The sequence below is a fragment of the Mus pahari genome, chromosome 14 (genome assembly GCF_900095145.1).
Source record: "Mus pahari chromosome 14, PAHARI_EIJ_v1.1, whole genome shotgun sequence".
NCBI lineage: Eukaryota > Metazoa > Chordata > Mammalia > Rodentia > Muridae > Mus > Mus pahari.
This window is the reverse complement of record NC_034603.1, coordinates 1,103,819-1,116,443: the sequence shown is the minus strand read 5'-3', so window position 1 is coordinate 1,116,443 and position 12,625 is coordinate 1,103,819. Positions and strand designations below refer to the sequence as shown.

Below are 12,625 nucleotides of genomic sequence, written 5' to 3'. Positions count from 1 at the left end.
ATCCCCAGGCAATGGTACAATGTCAGAAAGAGAATCCAGAAAATCTTCCTATCGTTGCTGATGCTTGTCAGCCCTTAGATCCTGTTTGAAAAAGACCCTGCATGGATTTGAATGAGAAAGTCCCTCACAGTCTCGGGCATTTGGATACTTGCTCCCCAGCTGGTGGCGCTGTTTGTGGAGGTTTGGACAGCACAGCCTTTCCGGAGGAGGCAAATGGATGAGTGCAGGCTTTGAGAGTAAGCCTCACCTACTTCCAGTCCTTTCTCCTTGCTTTTTGCTCCCAGCTCAAGGTGTAATCTCTCAGCTGTAGGACCCCCTCGTAAGGAACTCCCTCAGGTCCTCAGGTCACGGGAGTCAGGGTGCCCCAGGAACTCGACAGACAGGCCTTCTTGATGCAACCGCATGAGGCACTTTTATTGGCAGAGCTCTGGTTTGACTCGTATCTCATGCAGGAGTCATGCAGGAGACAGAGGAAGTCGACGACAAGGCCCAAGAGCTAGGGGTCTTTATAAGGTAAGGGTTGGGGGTGGGAGAATTGGCGTGGTTACATGCGATTGGTTCATTTAAACATAGCAAATTAGCAGAAGAGTACGCGCAGACCAAAACGTTTAGAAATTTTAAGGGCCTGCGGTTTATCAGGGGCAGCAGGACACCTGGTTGATGTATGACTCTTATTGGGGGCAATAAACTAGGGGAGACGTCTTCCTGCCAGATGGCTGTGGGGTCAGTCAGCCCTGATAATGCTAGGGGAGGCGCCTTCCTGCCAGATGGCTAGAGTTAGCCCTGATAGCTCAGTTCCTGCATTCTTTTCCTTATCTTTATGGCCGGGCTTGTATTTTACAGTATTCAGCCCTGAGTCTTACTTTTTTGAAACTTACTCTTTTAATTTTACATTTCCAAACCTTGAATCTGTATAATTTTCTCTTTCATCAGCCAGGCCTTTAATCCCAGCACTCAGGAGACAGAGGCATGCATAGCTCTGTGAGTTCTAGGAAAGCCTGGTTTACATAGAATTCCAGGTTAGCCAGGGCTACATAGTGAGACCCTGTCTCTCACACACAAACAAACAAACAGGCAGGCAAACAAACAAACTTTTAGCTTCCTGGTCTGCCAGCATGACTGTAGCTTGTTACCACACTCAGCAGCCACAGCAGACCCTTAACCTTCTGGAACCTGACCACACAATAAGTCTTTCTTCCACAGGCTGTGTTGGTAACCTGTTTTATCATTGCCACAGAAAACTAGTTGATATGTCCACTGTATCAGCACATGGGTGGCTTAAGAGCCTCTGTGTGTTGCACTCATACGACCATCAGAACATACATTATGGGTCTATACGCAGACACCTGCCAGATCATAGGAAAGGAACTTTGATTCAGAATCACAGGACCCAGCAACCTGAAAACCCAGTGGGAGCCAGAGTTTGCAGGGAAACTCCCAAACAGGATTTGAGCAGCACCCTAGACAATGGCTGACCTCCTGAAAGTCCATCAAGAGATGTGACAAGCATCAGAGACTCCAGCTGTGAAGTGCTACACACTGACCTGATCACACCTGCAGCTCCATCTCCCTAAAGAAGGTCCTTAGGAGAGAAGAGGATTGCCCATTGCAAAGGTACTGCCAGCTGTGATACAGGCTCCTGGCAGTGGGCAAGGAACAGTCCCCAGGGCAGGCAGTGCTCATAGTCTGCATTCCTTATCCAGCACAGCCTAGTTACTGCTCTACACCTGTGAAGAGACACCACATCCAAGGGAACTTATAAAGAAAAGCATTTAATGGGGGCTTGCATACAGTTTCACGGGGTTAGTCCATTAGTCTAATTCTATCATAGGTGGAAATCATGGTAGCAGGCAGGCAGGCATGGGGCAGGGGCAGTAATTGTGAGCTTGCACAAGCAGAAGACACAGAGAGAGCGCCTGGGCCTGGCATGAGCTTTTGAAACCTCAAGCTCGCACACCTTCTCTAACAAGGCCATACCACCTGCAATAAGGCCACGCTCCTAACCGTTGCTAACAGTTCCACTAACTGTGGATTAAGCATTAAAACCTTTGAGCCTGTGGGGACCATTCTCACAAACCTCCACACAGCTCTCTCTCCCTTCACTCCCACGTTTTTCTCTAACACTCAATGTCACTTAGCAGGCCAGCTCTATTCTTGCCTCCCCTCTCTCTCCTCCTTCTTCTTTGCTACCCCTAGTCTGGCATGACTGAGGGGTCTCTGTCTCTGGAGACCTAGGACTGTTCTCAGATGTCTGATCGCCACCATTCCATACTCAGTCTTTTCAGCCAAAACTGCCTTCTCTCCCTTCCTCACTCTTGGTTTCTGTAACTCCCGCTTTATTCAATCCCTTCCCTGCTTTCTCTCAGCTTGGTGCCAATCCCTGGACTTTCTCTGCTTTACCTTCCTTCCCCCACATACCCGCTCTCACTAGTGTTCTCACCGACTTGTATCAGTGCCCCTTGCATCCTATGATGGTACATGGATACTGTCTTAATCAGTGTTCTATTACTGTGAACAGAGAAAATATTTAACTGGGGCTGGCTTACAGTTTGAGAGGTTCAGTCTACTATCATCATGGCAGGAAGCATGGCAGCATCCAGGCAGACATAGAGCTGGCGAAGGCACTGAAGAGCTCTATGAATTGGCAGGCAGCAGGAAGTGAATGGCACACACTTTCTCCAACAAGGCCACACCTCCTAATAGCGCCACTCCCTGTGGGCCTATGGGGGCCATTTTCTTTCAAACCACTACATTCCACTCTCTGGCCCTCCTAGACTTGTAGCCATATCACAATGTAGAAGTGCATCAAGTCCAACTTTAAAAGTCCCTATAGTTTGTTACAGTTTCAACCTTGTAAAAATCCAAAGTCTCTTTTGAGATTAACTGTAATCCCCTGTAAAATCAAAATAAAAAAGCAGATCACGTACTTCCAACACATAATGGCACAGGGTTATATATTGTCATTCCAAGTGGAGGAAAGGAGCATAGTGACAAAATATTGACCAAAACAAGACCAAAAGCCAGCTGGGCAAATGCCAAACCCTGCAACTCCCTGTCTGGTGTCAAAGCGTTCTTCAGATCTCCATCTCCTTTCAGCTTTGTTGACTGTGACACACTTCTTTCTCTTGGGCTTGTTCCATATCCTGTTGACAGATCTCATTGCCAGGTATCTCATGATTCTGGTCCTTGCAACATTTTGGGCTGGAGCATGGTCCCCTTGTTGAATACACTTTCACCAGCTTTCTGTTTTTGAAGGTTTCCTTTAGCTGCTAAGCTTGTCTGCTCTGGAGCTCTGTAGACCAAGATGTCCTTGAATTCAGAGACCTGCCAGCGTCTGCCTTCTGATTGCTGGGATTAAAAGTGTGCACCCTCATGCCTGGACCAAAGCTGTTCTTTAACTTCCTTTCACAATTTGGAAGTTTAGCTGGGCGGGGTCTTGCCCCAGGTCACCAAATCCTTTATTTTATTCAACATCAAGCTTTTCTTTAATTTGTCTCCTTGAACTCAGGATTTAACATCATGCCATTTTCTGGTGGACCCTTTCTCCTCAAATTCTATACCCCACCCCACAGCTTGCTCCTTTTCATTATAGATCTTCTTAAGAGCGAACACTACTAATACTCGACAGAGTCAATACTAGGCTGTTTTGGAATTTTCTCTGCTAATGCAATTAATCCAAAACTCTTTAATTTAGCCTTAGGTGCCCCGGCCCGCAGGACACTTTATTTCATGGTCCTTGAGGGGGATCACAAACCTGGAGAGAAATGGGAATAAAGAAAGAGACGGAGACCATGAATGTTTGTCATAGTCTCTTTTACTAAGGGGAAATGCCCAGGTTAAATACAATTTGGAGAGGGGGTGGAATGATCAAAGGTATACAGTGAGAGAAATAATTGGGAAGAGTTATTTGCAAGTCTAATACATCTAGTGATTCATCTAGGGTCCTTGGCGCCACTGCCCTGGGACATAGGGCGGCTTATCTAAGAATCCTATCTCAGAGTCCGGATCCTCCTAACAGTTCAAGGTGACAGCTCTGGGAAGCTCTGGAATGTGAGAAGACTCCCTCAGTCCTTGATGTCTGTTTAGGTCTTGCTGGTTCCCAGGAGTGGCCTTGCAGAGGGAGAGGGGGAAGGGCTCTTGACAAAGAACTATGTGGCTCTTAGCTGCATACTGTGAAAACACCTGGACTGCGGGATGCCCAAGATGTAAGATGCCTGGGCTTTCTCAACCTCGTCTCTGACACTTAGGCAGACTTTTAGGACAGGGCAAAAAGCAGCCACATTCTTTGCCAAAAAGTCACAAGGACAATCTCTAGATTATAGATTGATATTGCTCTCCTCTGAAACATCTGGAGCTAGGCCCCCAGAGTCCACATTACCCTCAGCACCACTGTCTTCCATCTTCCTACTACAGTGGCCCATTAAGCCCCATCTAAAGTGTTCACCTGTTTTTCTAGTCCAAAGTTTCAAAGTCCACATTCCTCTAAACAAAGCATAGTTAGACCCATCACAGCAATACCCCACTCCTGGTACCAACTTCTGTCTAATTTAGGCTTCCTATTGCTATGAAGAAAAACTATGACCATGGAAACCTTTATAAAGGAAAATATTTTAACTAGGGCTGGCTTACAGTTTCAGAGGTTTAGTCCATTATCATCATGGCAGAAGGCATGACAGCATCCAGGCAGATATGATGCTGGAGAAGAAGCAGAGAATTCTACATCCAGAATGGCAGGCAGCAGAAGTAAATGGCACACTCTTCCCCCACAAGGCCACACCTCCTAATAGTGCCATTCTCTGTGGTCCAGAGGCCATTTTCTTTCAAACCACTACAGTGCTGTTTGTTACTTGACTGTTACTGTATTTTCGTAGTGGACTGATAGTTACTGTAGTTGTAGACTGTACTCGATCCTCAAGGAAGTACTGGGACACAGTGTGGTGAGAGGAATAGCAACCTAATAGAGGAAAATTTTATCTTGACTTGACCACAGCCTCATCCCTTTCAAACACTACAAACAACTCCATTGAAAGAAGAAAAATGACATATTTTAAACAATAACCTAACCCCAGATATTCAATTTTCAATGCGAAAACACTGAAATCATAGAAATCATGTGCCCTCCAAAAACTACCAGCCCCACAGGGTCAGTTCCTAATGTGGGAACTAGGGAAGAGCCTAGACAAACCGTACAAGTGAAAGATTATAAATATATTCAGTACAAGTGAAAGATTATAACTATATTCAAAGAAGTCTAAAAGGACAAAAATTACTTCCCAAATAAGTTCTGAGAACACACAGACAGCTAAATAAAGCAAGGAAGTCAACACTGGCCATGAAATGAAGTTCATTAGGGAGTTGGAAACTGAAGAAAAACTAAGCTATGCTGGGTGATGGTGGTGCATGCCTTTGATCCCAGCACTCAGGAGGCAGAGGCAGGCAGATCTCTGCATTCAAGGCCATCCTGGTCTACTGTGTGAGTTCTAGGGCAGCCAGGGCTATACAGAGAGAGCCTGTCTCCAAAAACCAACCAACACAAACAAGCTGTGTTGGGGTTGGGGGTGTTCCTACAGGGATCACTTCAAGGAGAATGAAAGCTCAATGGAGCTGGACTTGGTCAGTCATATTGGGTCAAAACTTCTAAAGAGTCTGACCTTGTGGTTTAATTTTCTTATACATTTAAACACAGTAAAACTTTGGGGGAAAAACTTTCCACATGACATTTTCATAACGAAGCCCCATGGACAGCTACATAAAAAATCCCTTGTGAAATACCCTGCTATAGCAAAGTCCCCGAGACCTTTTGGCTGGGAAGCAGGGCTCAGGGCTAGGACCTAGAGAGGGAGAATTTGAAATAAGCATAACAATGGTTTCTATCAATGCAGTATTCGAGGCCCATGGGATCTCTCCCATAGGGATGAGTTCTATTCACTGAGAGGCAAAGCCCAAGGTCAAGGCCTAAACAAGTCTCAAGATTTGGGGGCAATTTAGGTGGAGGTTGGCTCCCAGTCGAATAGCAACGGATCACCAGGTTGTTTAACCATTTCCCTCCAGAGTTCTGGGTGACCATGTCTTCTTTCTGTTGAAGAAAACAAGTTTGCTTGCTTAACAATCCTGGTTCCTCCAATGCATACTTTGAGCTGTGCTTCCTACAAACCTATATATGATGATTTGAATAAGAATGTCTCCCACAGGCTCAGGTAGTTGAACACTTGGCCCCTAGTTGGTGGCACTGTTTGTTGAGGTAGGCAGCCTTGTTGGAGGAAGTGCCTAACCAGGGATGGGAGAGTTCATAACCTCACCCAACTCCCAGGACACCCTCTTCTTCGTGCTCACAGTTGATCTCTTAGCTTTCTTCTTGGCCACCTGATGTCATTACTCCCCTGACACTATGGACTCTCTCTCTGGATCTGTAAGTCAAAATAAACTCTTCCTTTTATCAGCTGCTTTTGGTTGTAGTGATTAATCACAGCAACAAAACATTGTAACCAGAGCATTGTAATACTGGAAACAGACATTCATGAAGTCAAATAAAACGCTCATTTGTGAGTCAATGGGTCAGTCACAGAGAGGGTGTAACATCAGGGCTTTTAGAGAGGAGAGATTAATGAGGACACCCAGCAGTGCTAAAGATGGATTGATTAAAAAGGCATGAGTGAAACAGGTGAGACCTTTAGAGTACCATGAAAGGCCAAATCTGATTGTCGGAATAAAAGGAAGAGGAGAATTTCATGCCAAAGGCATAAAAAACATTTAAAATAACATCATAGAACATCTTCCAAATCTAAGGAAAAAAATTCCCATCCAAACAGAAGAGGTGTTTAGAAAACTAAATAGCAATGTTGCATGCTATTCTATCACTAAATCACCAAATACACAAAACAAAACAAAAGGCCTATTGAAAGCTGTAAGCAAGGAACCCTAAATCATGTAAAGCAAGCCTATCAGAATGACAGCTGATTTCTGTACAGAAAATTTAAAATCTATAAGAGCTTGGAATAATATATTCCAAGTTCTAAAACTTCAATGCTGCCAACCTAGAATACTATTCTTTTTTTTTTTTTTTTAAATTCCTTAATTTTTTATTCCTGGTACCACTACCACAATTTACAGGGCAATATACCTGATGTAATGAAAAGAAAAAGANAAAGACAAAGCTACAACAGATAAAAGACCTCAGGAATGTACATCTAATTGACACTACATTGCATTAATCAATAGCTGCACTTTTTGCAAACTGTGGCTATGACAGTCCTGAACAAGAAGGGTTTCCTGTTTAAGCTGCAGTAACTTTTCTGACTATGGATCATCGTTCCTTCTGTGGCAGATTTTTACAGTTCCTCTAATGCATTTGGGATGACTGTCTCAAAGTAACCTGCAGCTTTCCTGACAACTCCTCGCTCTCTCTCCTGCTAAGAACTGTAGCCGTTTCTGTTTTATTTAAAACCTTCTGCTACCATATCCACCACTTCCACCTCCAGATCCATAGCCACCACCATAGGGACTGCCTGAGCTTCTTCCACCAAAACTGCCCCCCTTCATGGGTCCATAATTTGATTGTTGCTGTCCACTATAATTTCCAAAGTCATTATAGTTTCCACCACCACCATAGTTACCTCCACCAAAATTTCCTCCTTCATTGTAACCATCATATCCTCCTCCTCCACCACCATATCCTCCACCCTGGTTTCCATAACCTGGTCCACCACCTCCATATCCTCCTCTACTACTGTAACCAGGACCACCACCATAGTTGCCACCATCACCTCCAAATCCATTATATCCACCATCACCACCTCCATAACTACCTCTGCTGCCACCACCTCCACCACCATAGCCACCTCTTCCACCAAAGTTTCCTCCACGACCAAAGTTTCCTCCACCACCTCCAAAGTTTCCTCCACGACCCATAAAGTTGCCAGATCCACCTCCACGACCTCTCTGGGATCCAGCAGACTGCATCTCTTGTTTAGAAAGGGCCTTTTTCACTTCACAATTATGCCCATTAATAGTGTGGTATTTCTGAACAACAATTTTATCAACTGTGTCATGATCATCAAAAGTTACAAAAGCAAATCCTCTCTTTTTCCCACTCTGCCTGTCTTCCATAACCTCTATGGTTTCAATCTTGCCATACTTTTCAAAGTAGTCTCTCAGGTTATATTCTTCCGTATCCTCTTTAATACCACCAACAAAAATTTTCTTCACCGTTAAATGGGCACCAGGCTTTACAGAATCCTCTCTAGAAACAGCTCTCTTTGGTTCCACCACACGTCCATCAACCTTGTGTGGCCGAGCACACATTGCAGCATCCACCTCTTCAACACAAGAGTAGGTCACAAAACCAAAGCCTCTGGAACGTTTTGTTTGGGGATCTCTCATTACCACACAGTCTGTAAGTGTGCCCCATTTCTCAAAATGTTCTCTTAAGCTATCATCTGTGGTTTCAAAGCTCAGCCCACCAATAAACAGCTTCCTCAGCTGCTCAGGCTCCTTTGGATCATGGCCCTCCATTTTGAGACCGGACTCGCCTCTTCCAACTCGAGTTCAAACTGTCTTCATTTTTTTTGAAGGGGGGACAAAAACCTTTTCATGACAGAAACAGGACAAACAATTCATGACCACTAAGCTGCCTTCAGAAGACACTGGTAGAAATAATTTAGACTGAAGAGTAAGGTAAACACATCTACAGGGCCAACAGGAATGAAGAAATCATGCTAGAAACACTGCTAAATGAATGAAGGCCGGGAAATCACTAACACGGCACTGGGAATAGGTACTTTCCTTCTGGAAGATGGACTTGGGGTGTGTCACTGCATCTCTGTTCCTATCCCCACGTGGTCACATTGAATACATCTTTTCTCGCCTTTCACTATCAATAGAGGAAGCTACCATACCAACTTGCCAGACAAAATGTGCCTGCTGGTTATGGAGATAACCAGCCATTTTCTGACCGGAATTTAACTCTAGTCAAAAGATGGGATCTGTGTCTGATCTTGTAAGCCCGATACATTGTTGTTGGGTGAGAAGGTCACAGACTGTAAGGGAACCTGTAAGGGCACGGACTGACTCCTAAGTACTTATGTTTATAGCTATGGAATGGTGCTGCTCGGAGCTGTGCTTAGAAAAGCTTCTATTTGCTGTGGGCAATGCTTAATTTGTGGAAAGACTCATAACTGGTTAATGTGCTGAGAATCCATGGCTCCTGAGTATTTGACCCTAAATGAGGCTCTCTAAGGCTCAGAGAACGTAGTGAAAAAGGAATTAGCCAGAACTGGAAGGAGTTCTGTAAAACACTGTCTTCCTTCCAGGCATGGCACGCGTTTGCACCTATGAGCTCACATTGCTCTGGCCTCCTTCTAAAACCATGCACAAAACCGGACCTGTCAATGTTCTAGCATGACAGACGAGGGGCTCATAAAGCCCTACTGTTCTCTGCAGAGCTATAGGCAGTGTGGTCAAGTCCTCTATGTGTGGCTGCTGGTTGTTGCCCCATTTAAGTAAATAACCCCTTCCTATGCTCATGCAACCACAATTAGACACCACATGCAAAAGAAGAAATTAAAGTATGGTGAGGTATTAGGAAAAGGGATTTAGTGAGAGAAGGAAGGAAACCAGGAAGGAGCTATGATCAAAGAATGAATGAATGAATACATACATACATACATACACACATATGCATATTTGTGCATGTTTGTGTGTGAAATTACAAGAGAACAAATACGTTTAAATAATGTGCACCTTCCCACAGTTACTCTGAATGCCAATGGCCACAAGTCTCTATCAAAAGAAACAGACTAACAGTTTAGGTTAAAATGTAAGATCTATTTATTTGTCTTCAGGGACAGTACCTCACTGTAAAAGACAGGCATTACCTCACAGTGAACAGATGGGAAAAGTAGCCCAGATAAATAGAAACAAGAATCGAGAATCTAATGTCTAACAAAACTCACTGTAAGCTGATGCTTTTCAGGTTTAGTATGAAATGGGTCACTCCATGCTAACAGGAAGCAATCCACCATGAAGATTACATTCTACACACACACACTGATCACAGGGATTAATAAAACGAAGGCACTAAATGTAGAGTCCCCAAAGCAACAGAAATCGTTTTCTTCAACATCCCATTTTCAACAATTGCTAATTGTGACAAAAAAAATCAAACAGATAAGGATCTGAGCTGAATGGGGAAATAGATTAAGTGGAGTTTTACAGAAATGTATATTGAAGAACACACTCTTCTCAGAAGTCGCACGCTACTTCCTCCCTTTACATTTAAGTTTAATTATTATACAAGGTTTTCTCAAGGATTTACTGTTTTTGTTTATGTGTGTACACACGCACGCATGTGCGCGTGTGCACACACACACACACACACACACACACACACACACACGATCCTTTGGAGCTGGAGTTACAGGTTGTTGTGAGTCACCTAATTTATTTGCTGGGGTTTGAACTCAGGTCCTGTGGAAGAGCAACAAGTGCTCTTAACTCCTGAGTCATCTTTCCAGCCCATATTGTTAATTTTCTCCTTCCTACAGAATGTAATTTACTTCTCTCAAACACATTCTTTATTCCCCTCTAACCACACAGCCCTTCTTGGGTCCAGTTAGGACACTTGAACACACATGGATGCATTTGGATGTACGACTGACTGTCCATGTAACACAGACAACATGCACAGGCCGTACCCTTGAACAAAGCTGACTTTCTCCCTGGCAGCTGTCAACTCTCTGGTTTGTCACCTGGAAGTGGGAGCTGTGAGACGTCTTCGCCCATGATCAAGTGTCTACCATGCTGATGCTGTACAGGTCTTGTGTAGGGAATCACAACCGTCAGGAGTTCCTGAGTGCAACTGCCCGTCAAGTCCAGAAAGACATTGTTTTACAGCTATCCTTCCAACCTCTGGCTCTTACGGTCTTTCCATCCCCTCTTCCATGACGTTCCTTGAACCTTAAGGACAAGGGTGTCCCATTTGGGTACTCTACAGCCTTTTATTCTCTACACTTTGATCATTTGTGGTTCTCTGTGTCAACCTCCATCCACTGCAAAAAAAAAAGCTTCTATACTTATACAAAATCAATTAGATACTATATCAATTAGCAGAAATGACCACAGTAGGTTCTCCCTAGCGTTCTTGGCTAGGTTTACAGTAATAGGGATCAGTTCTTTACTGTGAAGCAGACTTTAAACCCAATGAGATAACTGTTGGTTACCTTTAAGACACCCATACCACGATTGCACCAATGAATGTATTTTTGCCAAACAGGTCATTATTGTGGCGCTCACAGCTGAGTAAAGCGTCAATGCCTGCTGGAGATATACAAGCCGGCCATCAGGTTGAAATAGAATCCAGTACTGACTTGATTTCTTCACTACTGTGCTCAGTGTGCAGTGCCAGACACATACCAGACACATGGGTTGACAGCACAAAAGCCAGACCAGAGGCACTGTCCGGATTGCTGATGCCTGTCTTTGGTTCCCTCCCCTCCGGGTATCAACCAGTCAGCGTCAGAGACAGTGGCTTTACTTGCTAAAGTGAGAGCAGCACATACAACAGCTACCCCAGCGAGCCCCATTGTATATGTGTGCAGACCAGCATCTTGGGGCCTTCTGGCTGCAATAGACATGAAGTTGATAATTTCATCCTTTAAAGGAAACCACAGTCGGATGCCTCTGCTCCCGGTCCTCTCCAGAGGCTTCTGCTTTGCATGAATAAAATCTGCATCCTTGTTCAGCTCTGCAAAGATGCACCATCTGACCCATGGCCATTCATTCACATGTATTCCTATCCCTGCCACTGTGCCTCCCAAGCCGGCAGAGACAGTCTTGGGTACTCTTTCCAGTCTCTTCTGAGACTAAGGTGACTGAGTTGACCTTTTGCCCCTGACACACACAAACCCTCACACTATTCCTGCAGGCCCAGGAGGCTTTCTGTGCCTTTGCTTCCCCCCTACATTGTTTCCAGCATTCTTGCTACTAGGTAGACTGGACATTGTGTATTTGCTGCAAGGTAGACCAGACATTGTGTAGACGCTGGCTTTTGTCTCCCTCCAGGCTCCATCATTAATCTCCTGCATGGTGCTACTAGTGAATTTAGTTAATATAACTTAAGCAAGGAAGTCAACAGAGGGTCATATGAATGAATGAATGAATTAATGAATGAATGAATGAATGAACAGACATTTCCCTATTAACTTGTGATAAATGCTGAAAAGGCCTGGCTCAGAGTCAAGGGATTTGGGTCAAAGTTTTTCTCTAGAACCATTTCCTTCAAAAGTCATCCTACCGTGTGTGTGTGTGTGTGTGTGTGTGTCCCATAGACTTCTTGATTTCCCACCTTTTTCCACGTCCCTGGTGGTTGGAGTTGGGTCAGAGAACTTTGACATTGCAAAGCCCAAGTGGTCCCTGTAAAGGGCTGTCAGGGAGGCTCTGTTCTCCCCTCAGAAGCAGGCTTGTTGGTGGGAAGTGAAAATTTCATCAGGGACCTTCCTGGGTTCCAATCTATAGTCTCACTCTCTGATCTGTGTGAGCATTTGCCGGTCCCAGCCTCAGTTTCTCCCCATTCATATCAGACTCAACCTTACCAGTGATGATTTGTGGTGATGTTAAGCATGAACAGGGT

General features: G+C 44.5%; 1 pseudogene across 1 annotated transcript; it reads right to left on the bottom strand.

The window, feature by feature from the left end:
- Window positions 1-7,150: 7,150 nt before the first annotated feature.
- LOC110331721 lies at window positions 7,151-8,542 on the bottom strand (annotated as a pseudogene). The gene has a single exon (XR_003845183.1). The product of XR_003845183.1 is annotated as a heterogeneous nuclear ribonucleoprotein A3 pseudogene (transcript).
- Window positions 8,543-12,625: the final 4,083 nt, after the last annotated feature.